The sequence below is a fragment of the Panthera pardus genome, unplaced genomic scaffold (assembly GCF_024362965.1).
Source record: "Panthera pardus isolate Hobbes unplaced genomic scaffold, ASM2436296v1 HiC_scaffold_6, whole genome shotgun sequence".
In the NCBI taxonomy this organism is placed as follows: domain Eukaryota; kingdom Metazoa; phylum Chordata; class Mammalia; order Carnivora; family Felidae; genus Panthera; species Panthera pardus.
Genome location: NW_026526991.1, coordinates 8809273 through 8822707, shown reverse-complemented (window position 1 = coordinate 8822707; position 13435 = coordinate 8809273). Strand labels below are relative to the sequence as shown.

Below are 13435 nucleotides of genomic sequence, written 5' to 3'. Positions count from 1 at the left end.
CTCTGCCCACAAGGGTCCTACCGTCCATGTACAAGTGTCCTGTGGCAAGGGGCTCCTATAGGCTCCTGGAAAGAGCGGAGGGGAACCTCCTTACGGGTGCACACGACACAGTTGTGGTGTCCCCTTCGCCCGGGAGGCCATGGGCTGGGCCTTCACAAGGTGCCCTCTTTCCCCGTCAATACTGAGGCCAGTGGCATCTCGCCTCCCACCCCCTGGGGACTAGTACGGAGGTCCCTGGAACCCGCAAATCATTGCAGCCAGGCGTGCACTGTCCACATCTTTATCGGGGGCCCCTGCCGCCCCAGCCCAGACCTGCTGCATCAGAAACCTCAGGGGGGCAACAGCCTCGCTCTCCTGAGCCCTCCAGGAACCTGACCCACGCTAGTGAGGGTGTCCTGACAAAGCTGGAGGGAATCCAGGTGGCTCCCCGACCCCGAGCGATCCGCCAAGCTGGGACCCCATCCCTCAGTGGGTGCATCAGGCTGGCCCCAAACAAGGGCAGGCCCTGGTCCCTGGTCTCTGTGGACGCGACAAGGGTGAAGGTCTCGAGGCGGGAATGACGCTGCGTTTCCGGGTGGCTTGCTGTCCTCACAGGGGTCCTCACGAGAGGCAGGCGGGTCCAGAGGCAGAGAGGATGTGGGGGGACAAAAGCGGAAGTGGAGGAAAGAGAAGATGGCCCTGGCCTGGCTGCGAGGTGGACCGGGGGCCACGAGCCGGGGAGCCTCCAGATCCCACAGGCACCTCCGCTCCGGGGCCAGGCCTGGGACTCTCAGGGGGGCCGCCCGCCCATCTGGCTCCTCCAGGCTGCGGCCTCACGCTCTGGCACCTGGCGTCTGGCGGGAGGCCGATGTCCCCTGCCCCAAGAGGGGGCCGAGTCGCCCAGAGAGCCGGCACCAGGGCAGCGATCGCCTGGCTCCGGAGAAAGCTCGCAGGACTCCGCGTGTGCAGCACGGGGAGAGCGGGCGGTTCCACACCATCCCTGTCCACACAGCAGCGCCTTCTGCTTCTCGAGCCCCGGCACTGGGACCCCGCAGGCCGAGGAACCCGAGCGTCGGTGCACGGGGGCCCCCCCCTTCCACAGCGGGAAGGCACTTTTCCGGCTTCCCGACACCCGGAGGCCACGGTGGGGTTTGCGGGCCAAGCGGACAAAAGCAGGTGGCAGCTGGTTGCCCACGGCCAACCAAGTTCACCTCTGGGAGCACCCCACAGCGGGGAGAGCGAGCGGGGGCAGGGGCCGTGCCGGTGTGCTTTGTGATTGCGCGTGCACTGCCCATGCGTGCGAGCGTCGGCGTGTGCGTGTGTGTGCATGTATGCACGGGCACTATCCGTGTGCGTTGTGTGTGTGCACGTTTGTGGGTGCATGTGTGTGTCCTGTTCACGTGTGCACGGTCCGTGTGTGTTTGCACACATGTGCATGCGTGTACACTGTGTTTACTCTGTGCATCACGTGTGTTGTGTGTTTAAGTGTCCGTCCTGACCTCCCGGATGGTGGGGCTGTGATTTCTGGCCGGTACGGTGCCCCTCGCTGCCTCCCGCCCTCCCATCTGCACCCCAGCTCACTCTGCACTGGCCCTGGGTCAGCCCCCATCTGGCCCTGGCTACCTCTCTGTGCTGCCCCCACAGCCCTGTCCCTGCCCCCCCCCCAGCACCCGGGCCCCCAGGCCCCTCCTATGGCGGGGAGAGGACACATGGTGGGGGCGAGTCACCTGCCAGAAGTACCAGTGTTGGGATAAGGGCACCCGGCAGAGCCCCAGCCGGTGGTGCTCCCCCGGGGAGCTGGACGGACAGGTGACAGATGGCCAGGTGGGCAGCTGGCTCAGGACCACGCTCAGGCAGAGCGGACAGACCGCCATCAGACCGGGGGAGACCGTGAGAGCTGATCTTAAATGCGCGGTGCACTCGTTTCCTGGGACCCCGTCACGAGGTCCCTCAGACGGGCGGCTCACACAAGAGACGTGCGCTCTCTCCCAGTTCTGGACGCCCCGGATCACGGTGTCCCTACGGCTAGTTCCCTCCGAGGCCGCGAGAGGGAATCTGTCCCAGCTTCCGGGGCTCTGCCGGCATCCTGGGGTTCCCGGGCCAACTCCTGCCGTCAGGGTCAGTGCCCATCTCCCGGGGAGTCATGCCTCTCCACGCGGCTCCCTTCTTGCCCAGACACCAGTCATGCTCTTCAGAGAAAGAATGTGCTTCCCTGACCCGCGGTGTGACCGGTGGACGATTCCGTGGAAGAGAAGCAGCAGGGAGGGGTGGGGGCACCAGGAAGCAGCCACGTGGGTGGTCATTGGGGCCTGGGCGTCCCGAAGGAGGGCGTTCGGCTGGGGTCACAGCTGGGAGGCGCCAGGCGGAGGGGTGGCTCCCGGGGCCCCAGGCTGGAGGGGGCCAGACACAGAGGACCAGAAGTGGAGGAGGTTCGAACAGGGGAGACGCGCACGCGGATCTCGGCGACAGCTGCCCACGGACCCTCCTTCCTACGGCTCCCCCTCCCAGACCGGTGCTCCCAGGGCCGGGGCTCCAGGCTTTAGTTTTGCTTGGGCTGGGCACCAGCCAGTGTTCGAGGCGGTCCGTGCAGTGAGCACCCCAGGCGACGGGGCCATGTGACTGCAGAGGCCAGACGCAGGCTGCGTGGGACATGGCCACCTTTCGGCGTCCCGGCTTGCCCCTTGCTTCTTTGTGAACAATGAGCTGACGCGGCCCCTGCTCACGACGCCATCAGACAAGGTCTGCACCCCTTCCCAGGCAGAACCACAGGACTCAACATTCCCGTGTCCAACCCAACCTGGCGTGGCGGGACGGTGGCTCACACGTGGACAGGACAGAGGCCGGCAGGTCCAGGGAGGAGCCCCAGGGCTCAGTGTGCCTGTAGGCTCCCGCGGCACAGGACCGCACGGATGAACCGCAGATGCTTTCTGGGGGGAAGGAGGCCAGGCTGGGACACTGCAGCCGGCGGATTCCATTCCTGAGACGTTCTGGAAAAGGCAGAGGTGAAGGAAGTGAGCACAGACCAGTCGTTGCCGGGGTTGGGGTCTCTGGGGTCTGAGGAGCGTCTGTGTTCTGACTGATGTTTACGAGAACGTCTGCGCATAAACCGACTCCAGGAAACGCACCCCAGAAAAGGGAATTTCGTTGTGGGTAAATATTTTTACATTATTAAAACTGATCCTGACCCAGCACATCGATTTTACATCAGCGGGGGGTCAGAAGCCACAGTCTGAGAAATGGCTTCACTGGAGCCCGGGAGGGCCTCGTCCGGGGGGATGGGGACTGAAGGGGGGTCCTCTTGCGTCGTGGGTGCTGAGACCCCCGGAAGGCGAGACTCTGGGTGCTGCCAGTGCTGACGACAAAGGTGACAAGGATAGTGAGACACAGAGACCGAGAGAGATGCAGAGACAGAGACACAGAGAGAGACAGAGACACAGAGACAAAGACAAAGAGAGAGAGAGACAGAGACACAGGGACAGAGAGGAACACAAAGAAACAGACAGACACAGAGACACAAGACACAGAGACAGAGAGAGACACAGAGACAGAGAAAGAGACACAGACAGAAAGAGAGAGACAGAGACACAGAGACAGAGACAGAGACAAAGAGAGAGAAAGAAAAACAGAGACAGAGAGGGACACAAAGAGACACAGAGACACAAACACAGAGACAGAGGGACACAGAAAGACAGATGGACAGGGACAGACACAGACAGAGAGACGGGGACGGTCAGGGAGGCTCACCTATCTGTGGACGACCACCAGTGTGAAGGGCGTCCGGCCCGGGTGCGTGCCCGTCCCTCCCGCCTATCCCAGCACACACCATCAGGGCCTCTCTGTCCGGACCTCATCTCGGTCCGTTCTTTGCACGAACCATCTTGGTCCACGAAATCACACGCTCTGGCGGCCCATCTCGGCGCTCGGGACGGTCACAGAACCGTCACGGGGTCAGTCTCACGTGGGGCCGAACCCAGCACAGCCACCGCCTGCAGACCCTGACTCCTGAGCATCCGGGCAGAAACGCACCAAAGCCAGTCCGTGCCCACGGAGGCAGGTGCCCAGACCTGCCCGTGCCCAGCGAGTGTCTCAGGGAGGACACAGGCTCCTCCCCACGTCCCCGTGCTCCTTAGATCTCCACCCAAAACCCACAGGCAGCAAATCCCACCCGGAATGTGTCCATCCGGGGCCCCGGCCACAGTGCAGAGCCCGCCGTGGCCTTGGGTCCCCTCGCTCTGCCCGCACCACAGCAGTGTCAGAACCGTGAGGTGGGACAGGCCACGTGGCTCTCCCTGTGGGGAAGAAGTGGGGGGGGGGTCTCAGGAGGGCACTGGGGGCCCCCAGGCACCTCCTCGCCAGGACATCCCACACGGCCGTCTCCAAAGGCCACCGCCAGCCATCTGGAGCCCCAGGGGGACCCTGTGTTCATACCCAGCCCGGCCCGCTGCTGCAGGCTTCTCAGCAACCCGTCCTGGCGGGAAGTCCAGGCTGCCCAGAGGTGCAGGTGCCAGCTGGGCACAGGCTCCCCTGGGCCCCCAGGTGCCTGCAGCCCGGGTCAGGGCTGGGCCCGGAGGGGCACCCGGAAACTTCACAGATGGCCATTCGGGCACACGAGGACCCGAGCCAACACCTAAGCTCTGGCCCCCAGAGCGCAGTCTTTGGAGGAAGGCCAGCCAACCTCCAGGGGCCAGGAGGGCGTCCGGGGCTGTCCAGTCGGGGCCGCGTCCCCACCAGGGCTGCCAAAGGCAGACTTACAACCCGTCGGTCCCCAGCCTAAGGCTGGGAGCGGACCCGGTAGTTCGCTGACCCCAATCCCGCCCCGCAGAGTCCCCTGGACAGGGAGGAGAACCCCAGGCCCTGGCCGAGCCCTGCCCCACCCGAGCCCTGCTGTCCAGCCCGCAGCACAGACAAGTTGGTCACAGCCCTGCCAGCGGGCACGGCACAGAGCTCCACAGAGTGTCTGCTTTGTGCCGGCCTCGAAGCCTCTGAGAGACACGAGGCCACGGCCACATCCCGAAGCCGCTGCCCACCCAGGACCACCAGCCCCTGGGGTCTGAGTCAGGCCAGAGGGGGCTCAGTCCAGGACGAAGCGGGCACCGGAGAGTTCCGGCACACGACTGTCAGAGAACGAGACCGACGCCCGTGCGCCGTAGACCTCCGCTCTGGGGTGCCGTGTCCGCTCCTGGCCCGCTCCCGGGACGGACTGAACGCGAGGCGGGTCCCGGCAGATCCACGGCGTCTCGGGGCCGCTAAGAGGCACGTCCCGCTGCACCAGGCCTCCCGGCCCACTCTGGTCTCACTGCCACAAAGTCCTTCCTCGGGGTGCCCGGCAGACGACCTGTGAACCCCGCGAGGTCTGCGGTGGGTGCAGAGGAGAGCGGACGGGGCCAGGGTCCCGAGGTCACGGGTGGACACGGAACCAGGGCGGGGGCCGCGGACACAACCTGATCTGCAGGAGGCAGCTCTGGGCTCCACCTCGGGGCTTCCCCTCTGGGGAAAAACTGACCTCCCTCTGTCCCCCCCACCCCCACCTACGACCATCCCTGCTTGGTTCCTCAAGGACAGGCACGTACCTGGGGACGCGGCCCGCCCTGCCAGCACTGCCCGATGCTGGCCTGAGGCTGGGCTCCATTGCTGCCCCCAAGTCCCCTCCAGACGGGGCTCCCGCACAGAGGAGCCCGCAGCCCCGCCTTGCTCTGGGCTCGAGCCGAGGACGAGGGGCTCCCCTCCCCAAGATCCAAGGACGACGGGCTTCCGATGCCAAGTCCAAGTTCACGGACACAAGACGAGGGCCTGAAGGGCCCCAGAACCCGGCGTGTTGCCTTAATGACAAACCAACACCGACCAGCGATCGCACACAGCACTTCTCTCCTCCTGCCCGATCTCCCCTTCGCTCCTCGCGGGCCGAGAGCCGCGCGCAGCCCCGCATCCCTGAGCGTCTGCGCCCGTGACGGATCCCCGCAACCCCATGTTTGTAATAAACGCCATTCGTCACAGACACAACGCCCATCCTGGAAACACGGCTTCAGAATTTCTTTGTTTTTACCCCCAGCTTGATGGTGACTAGCGCCTGGGTGATTATCTTGTGCTTTTTTTGGGTGGCGCTGGGAACAAGCAACACCATTAGGACCGCAGAGCGGGACGAACGCGGGAGAGGCAGGGGCAGGCTCGGTGCCTGAGGAATCGACACGCTGAACCCCAAGGGCCTCCGGGCCGTGATCCGGAAAGTTCCATCCCTCACTGTTCAACGCTGCAGAGTAAACTAAACCCAAACCAGGGAGAAGAGTCCCCCGGATGCACTAACGATATTTTTTTAAAGTGCCCAGATGTGCACTTAGGAGCAACATCCTAAGTAAATAAATTAAAATAAATAAAGCCAGAGGGCCAAGATACGGGGATAATTGGTAAAATGGGCCGGGGGAAACCCATTTACAGCCCTTCCTTCCACACCCGGGGTCCTGTGTTGGTATAGCCGTGACAGGAAGAATTCACCAGGCAATTAATTTCCAAAGAAAATTCCACCCATGTGCACGACGCCCTACAAACAGACGTGCTGTTGAACGCAGGCATCTCGCGGCCCAACCGCTGGGCTCTCCCAGCAGCTGGCACGGAGCTGGTTCCTCACGGCGTGGACAAGGTCGTGACCCACGGGACCCTGGCCCTGTCCCCACTCCCCTGCACCCAGCGCAGGCCCAGCCAAGCCCCCACCTTGGGACCCTCTCTGGCCCAGGCCTGAAGGACTCTCTGGAGCCCAGGGTCTGCAAACCATGGCAGGCCTGTCTTGACAGAAACTTCCAGACCCAGAGCCTGTACTTTCTCCTTGGAGCTGTGTCCCGCCCAACTGTCCCTGGCTCTCCAGAGAGCTCCGTCCACCCTCTGTGGCCAGGCCTCCACACCTGCGGCCAGGACACTTCCCTGGGGGAAGCCGGGGCGGCTGACACAGGCCGTTCCTCTCCTCACCCGCCAAAAAACGGGAGGTGGTGCCACGGCCTGGGAGAAGTCGGCGTGGTCAGCGTGGAGCAGGGCAGGGGCACAGCGGGGCAGAGGGCGGTGTGGCCAGCGTGGCCCCGAGGGGGAGCCTCAGAAGCAGCAGTGTCGGCAGCAAGCCCGGGCTCGGGCCCCTGGCGACAGAAGGGCACCCTGGCACTTCCGGGGGTGGGCATCCGGACATTCTGCCACACGGCTGAGCCCCCCGGGCTCCGGGCCCCTTCCTGGGCTCTTCCTCTCCACCCTGTAAGTGACCTGGGCCATTGTCCAGTCCCAGGACTGCGTCCAGGGTAAGCCCGCAGCCCCAATGCCAGATGCCCGGCCCCGAGCGACACCCCCCGCCCGGGGGCTCCCTTGCACACCTAGCAGCCACCTCCCGCACGGTGCCTCGTGCTGTGCCTTCTTTCCCAGCAAACCGGGTGCAGCCGGCCACTGCCTGGACCAGAGCACCAGCTCTGCCTGCCGAGGTGACCCCTCCCCACGTCTGGCCCCGTGGAGCTCAGATGAGGTTGGGCACTCGAGGCAGAGGTGACCGCCGGGGCTGTGGGACAAGGGAAGGGGTTGGAGAGTCAGGAAAATGAAGAAGGTCAACGGGGCCCCTGGGGGCCCGACACGGTCTCCGGGCCGTGGGGACGCTGGCTCGTGGCGCCCTCATACCTGCCCCCCATTGATGCGTCTGCTTCCCAGGGCGGCCGTCACAAAGGGCCGCAGACCGGGCCACTGGCACCGCGGAATCCGATCCTCTGACGCTGGAGGCGGGAGGTCCCAGGTCCAGGGCTGGGCAGGGCTGGGGCCGTCCGAGGCCGCGGGACCACCTGCACCAGCCCCTCTAGTCCGGGTCACCTGCCTTGTCCCCACGTCTGCGTCTGTGTCCCCTCCGCTTGTTACGAGGACCCTCGGCACAGAGCTTAGGTCCACCCTGAGGTGAGCACGCCCTCACCTTAACCGACCGCATCTGCAGAGACCCTAGTCCCAAATACGGCCACACCCAGGCTGGACACACATCTGGAGGGGACGCTACTCAGCCCAGCGGATGGAGCCACTCCTGACCCGCTTCACGCACAGACAGGCTGAGTGACCGCCCCAAGGACGTGCCACTGTGATCGGACAGGACTCCCGGAGCCTGGCCGTTGTCACCTCGCGTTTGCATGAAGGGCCGGAGGGGGTTCAGGTCCTCGGGCTCGGGTGGTCCCCCTCACGCCGCGGGTGCGGAGACTGAGGCCTGCGGTGACTCCGCGTCCTGAGAGCCGGGCCTCCAGCCTGCGTCTCCCAGGACCATCGGGGCTGCGCTGGGTCCCCGGGGCGGCCGCGCTCGGAGCCGCAGGCCTGTTTCAGGCCTTCCAAGTGGGTTTCTGGGCGCCTGAGGAGCACCGCCCTGCCCCGTGGTTGCATAATAAGCAGATCAGGGCATTAGGCGCCAGAGTTATTAAAAGTGAAAGATCCTGCAAGAGGAGACAAGGGATTCTTAGAGCCTCGTCTCCTACAAATATGTAATGAAATTTAAATTGAATCTGGTTTAAAATCATTTACCTTTTGACATCATGTATCAGTACACTAAGCATCAGCTGAGAAAGCAAATAACCTTTCAAGCAGAATGAAAAATTACTCTGTCTCTTTTGATTTCATGTTAATTTTCAAATTTAAACTACCCTAGAGCTCTCTGCTTGGGGTCAGCCCCTAAGAGCCTGTTGATTGCACGAGGTCCCGGCTGTCCCCTCTTGCGCCCCTCCCGGCCCGCACCGCGGACTCAGGCCCGCCCTCCCGAGCTCCTCGATGACTCCCAGGGGACAGACGAGTGCAGGGGGACGCTGGCCGCCACTCCAGGCTGCAGAGAAAAGCAGCACGTTCGTGGTCCTGGGGCCCCGTCCCTCCCCTGGGTACAGACACGGCTTCCACGCAGGTCAGAGCGTGGGCCCGGCTCCCGGGGACTGTCCACAGAGCGCTGCGGGGGACACGGACACTGGGCGGAACCCCCCTAGCGTGACGGTGTCCTTGTGACAATGTACAAACCGCCATAACCGCCCAGCCCAGCGGGCCTCTGGAGGACACTGAAGCTTGAAGGGTTCTTACGGGCACGTGTGTGGTGTGGCGAGAGCGGCTTCTGGGCCACTGCGAGATGACGTCACAGGCGGCGATGACAAGCGGGGGCGGGGGGGTGGCTCTGGGCACCTCACTGCATGCACTACAGCCCACTGAGGCCTCCCGACAAGCCTCTGCCTCCGCTCCACCCCATTACACAGACCAGTAAACCGAGGCCCCGAGAGGCGAGCAGCTCAGCTGGGTCTCCATCACTGCACGTGCAGCCAAGACCCGGACCAGCTTCAGGAAACCCGAGAGATCGGCACCCAAGCGCCAGCGTCCGTGCGGCTCCCGTCCGATACTCAGAGGTTAGAACTCGTTCGTCTCGAACCAAGTCAGAACCTGCACCCACACACCCGGCCTTGGCCGTGATGGGCGAGGGGCGAACACGCTGGGGACCGAGGCACTGGTTTGCACGGTGCGAGCCCCGAAGCATCCTCCGCTTCTGGAGCCTTCCCCCCAGCAGACTCATTCCCGTTACTGTCCCATTTCACAGACCAGAGAGTTGAGGCTCAGAAAGCTGAGCGCCGCCCTCCGCACCCTCCCGGTGCAGAGAGAGAAGCAGGGCTCCCGTTGGAGCCCCCAAGGGCAACGGCGTGCCGACCCCGGGCCAGAGGGCCCTCGGGAAGTGGCTGGTGCTCTGCTGGGCCCGAGGGGTCCTCCCCGAAGCCTCCTCAAGTGCTGGGTGTGCTGGCCCGGCCCCTTAGGACCATGGCCGACTTCCAGGGGGGACGTGGAGCCTGGGCCCCCTTTGAGGCCTCCTGCCACTTCTTAATTAGCCAGAATAAACAAAGGGGCTTTTCATGAGGACTGTCCCCTGCGCTGTCACATGTGAGCGTCACTGGGCTGGAAAACAGAGTGGCCTTTGCCAGCACATCACCCCCACTGGGCCCAGAGAAGGAGGAAGGGGGGCACCCGGTTGGGGGAAGGAGGCCGGGGCCCCGGCGCTGGAGCACCGGCCCCCGGGGAGCACGCCCTCCAGCCTCAGGCTGCCGCTGGGTGAAGGGATCCAGTGTCCAGGCGGTGGGACGGGGGAGGGGGCGGGAGCCCACGCCCAGGGTCTGCTGTTCCCCAGCCCGGGGCTGCTTTCCACCGGGACGCGATTCAAGGCCTCCAGGTGGCCCAGAGCCAAGCCCTGGGGCAGACGCCCCGGATGTCTGCGGGCCGGACACGCCGGCCTCCAGCGCTCGGGGCAGAGTCAGGAGCTTGCTCCGGGCCCGGGCGCACGCACAGTAGGCCTTCAGACACGGGGGGCTGGGCAGGGGTGCAGGCTGGGAGGCGGGTGGGGAGGGTCAGGGGGCACGGCGCCCATCATGTGCCCACCATCCGCGGCGCCCCGGGCCTGTCCGCCACCCTGAGCGGCAAGTGCTATAGGGCCAGAGGTGACACCGGCCTAGTGAATGTCCCCGGCAGAACGGTGCCCGGGGTCGCCCCCAAGGTCAGGCACGGCTGGAAGCCGCGTAGCCAGGCGGAAGCCAGGCCTGGAGCAAAGTCGCTGTCTTTGTTTCCCTGCTCGGGTGGCAGGGGGGACAGAGTGGGGGGTAGGGGGGGACGGAGTGGAGACGGGGGGGGGGGGGGGGGATGGAGTTGGGGGTTGGGGGGGATGGAGTGGGGGCAGGGAGACAGAGTGGGGGCCGGTGGGGGGATGGAGTGAGGGGGGACGGAGTGGGGGGGGGGGGACAGAGTGGGGGGGAACGGAGTGGGGGGGATGGGGGGGACGGAGTGGAGACTGGGGGGGGGATGGAGTTGGGGGTTGGGGGGGGATGGAGTGGGGGCAGGGAGACAGAGTGGGGGCCGGTGGGGGGATGGAGTGAGGGGGGACAGAGTGGGGGGGGATGGGGGGGACGGAGTGGAGACCGGGGGCGGGGACAGAGTTGGGGGTTGGGGGGATGGAGTGGGGGCGGGGGGGACGGAGTGGGGGGGGAATGGAGTGGGGGGGGGATGGACTGGGGGCAGGGGGGGATGGAGGGGGGGACGGGGTGGAGACCGGGGGGGGGGGAGGACGGAGTTGGGGGTTGGGGGGGATGGAGTGGGGGCAGGGGGACAGAGTGGGGGCCGGTGGGGGGATGGAGGGGGGGACGGAGTGAGGGCCGGGAGGGAAGACCCTGTGTCTGCTGCACATACCCCCTGCCCGGTCCAGCGGGGGTCCCTCCGCCTTTGCTGCAAAAACCCTGTGAAGCGGGGGTCTCAGGAGGGACGGAGTGGGGCGGGCAGTGACCGCGTGACGGGAACAGGTCTCCTCTGGGGAGGCGCACGCGGTTGAGGACGCGGCAGGCGGTGGCTGGGCCGCGGTGTGAATGCGCCACGTGCTGGCGACACACAGGCTGCGGGACGGTCGACTTTGTGACGTGAGATTCGCCTCCACAGAAACACCCCGCCGGGGCGCGGATTTAAAGGCTGCGGGAATGGGGAGCCCGGGGGGCTCAGTCGGTTAAGCGTCCGACTTCAGCTCGGGTCACGATCTCGCGGTCTGTGAGTTCGAGCCCCGCGTCGGGCTCTGTGCTGACAGCTCGAAACCTGGAGCTACTTCCGATTCTGTGTCTCCCTCTCTCTGACCCTCCCCCGTTCATGCTCTGTCTCTGTCTCAAAAATAAATAAATATTAAAAAATAAATAAATAAATAAATAAAGGCTGCAGGAAGAGCGAGCCTCCCAGGACCAGCGGCCCGGAACCACGCGGGGTGCCGCCCGCCCACCGACCGCACGGGCTGCCTGGGGCGGGGGGCCCGGCTCGCGAAGGCCTCCCCTCGGTCGGCGGGCGGGGCCTCCCTGACGGCCCTGCAGCGTCCCCAAGCCCAGTGCCCCCAGCCAGGGGCCCCGTGACAAACGGGACAGCACAAGGGCCGGGGACGCCCTGGAGAACTGGGCTGACCCACAAAGCTATCTCCACGGAGACGGCCTTCTGAGGGCGTCCGGCCCCCGCCCCGCCCGGAAAGGCCCTCCCGCCCCCGCTCCGGACGCGCTTCCGACCGTGACACGTGCCCGAACGTCGCCTACGCCAAGGGCCAGGGGTCTCGGCGACGGAGATGGGGCCCGCGGGAGGGCTGTGCTGACATCACCAGGAAGGGGGATCGGGAGGAACCGTTAATATGTAGTTAAACGTTCTTAATCTCCCCCGGCATATGCTGTTGCACCTAACTTTGATCAACTTAAGTGTAAAAACGTCTCTGTGCCTCCACTCGGGTTTTACCGCCATCTGGTTTAATTAGTCCTCGGGTAGCCCGCCACCGACTTAATGGCAGAATGCTGCCGGGCCGATCAGAGGGCCGGCTGCCACCACCAGGGCCCCCCCTGTTCCTCCCCAACCCACTGATGGGAGGTCGAGGCGGAGATACACCTGTCGGTGGGGTGGGCACGGGCGGTGAGCACCAGGGACAGCGGGCACAGGGGGACGGTGGGGCCGGGGACGGTGGGCACAGGGGGACGACGGGCACAGGGGGACGGTGGGGCCGGGGACGGTGGGCACAGGGGGACGACGGGCACAGGGGGACGGTGGGGGCGGGGACGGTGGGCACAGGGGGACGACGGGCACAGGGGGACGGTGGGGGCGGGGACGGTGGGCACAGGGGGACGACGGGCACAGGGGGATGGTGGGGCCGGGGACGGTGGGCACAGGGGGACGACGGGCACAGGGGGATGGTGGGGCCGGGGACGGTGGGCACAGGGGGACGACGGGCACAGGGGGATGGTGGGGCCGGGGACGGTGGGCACAGGGGGACGACGGGCACAGGGGGACAACGGGCACAGGGGGTGGTGGGCACGGGTGGGTGAGGCTGGCAGGACAGCCGCCTGGGTCACCCCGGGCAGGGTGGGGTCTGTGTTCGGACCCTGGAGGAAGGACTCCTGCCCACAAAGGCTGGCGGAGATCCCTGGTGGCCCAGACTGGGAAGCTTTGCTGGGGAGACCTGACACGACCTCCCGTCTGAACCCCCTGAACCCCATCCTTCAGTGAAACCTGGGATGACCCCCTGTGGAGCCCCCGTGGAACCCGGTGCCTTTGCTCGTTCCTCCCTTCAGGCTTCAGACGCTAGTGTTCAGCAGGGTGTGGTGGTGCCCTGTGAATGGGCGACAGAGGCCCCCTCTCCTCCACAGAAGGCTTCAGGAGTGGCCTTGGGGTGGGCGACCGGGACGGTGACCTTGGCAAACCCTATTCCAGGAAAGGAAGGGTGGAAGGTGGAGAGCAGGGGGCGGGCAGGTGGAGGTGAGTGTCCGCTGAGAAGGCAAGAGAGGAGCCAGGGGGCCCAGGGCCGGGGGAGGCCCAGGCACCAGGGGAGGGGGGAGGGTGACGACAGGGGCAGGAAGCTTCTTGCACGGGGCGCCCGAGCCCCGTGTCAGCCAGCTGGGCACGGCTGCGCCCCTGGGGAGGCCGGGCCCTTGGCTCAGGTCCGTCATCA

At 65.6% G+C, this 13435-nt stretch overlaps 1 protein-coding gene across 1 annotated transcript in view; it reads right to left on the bottom strand.

Moving 5' to 3' along the window:
- Positions 1-13435, bottom strand: part of TAFA5 (TAFA chemokine like family member 5) — a 190479-nt gene that overhangs the window by 159391 nt on the left and 17653 nt on the right. The window lies entirely within an intron of this gene.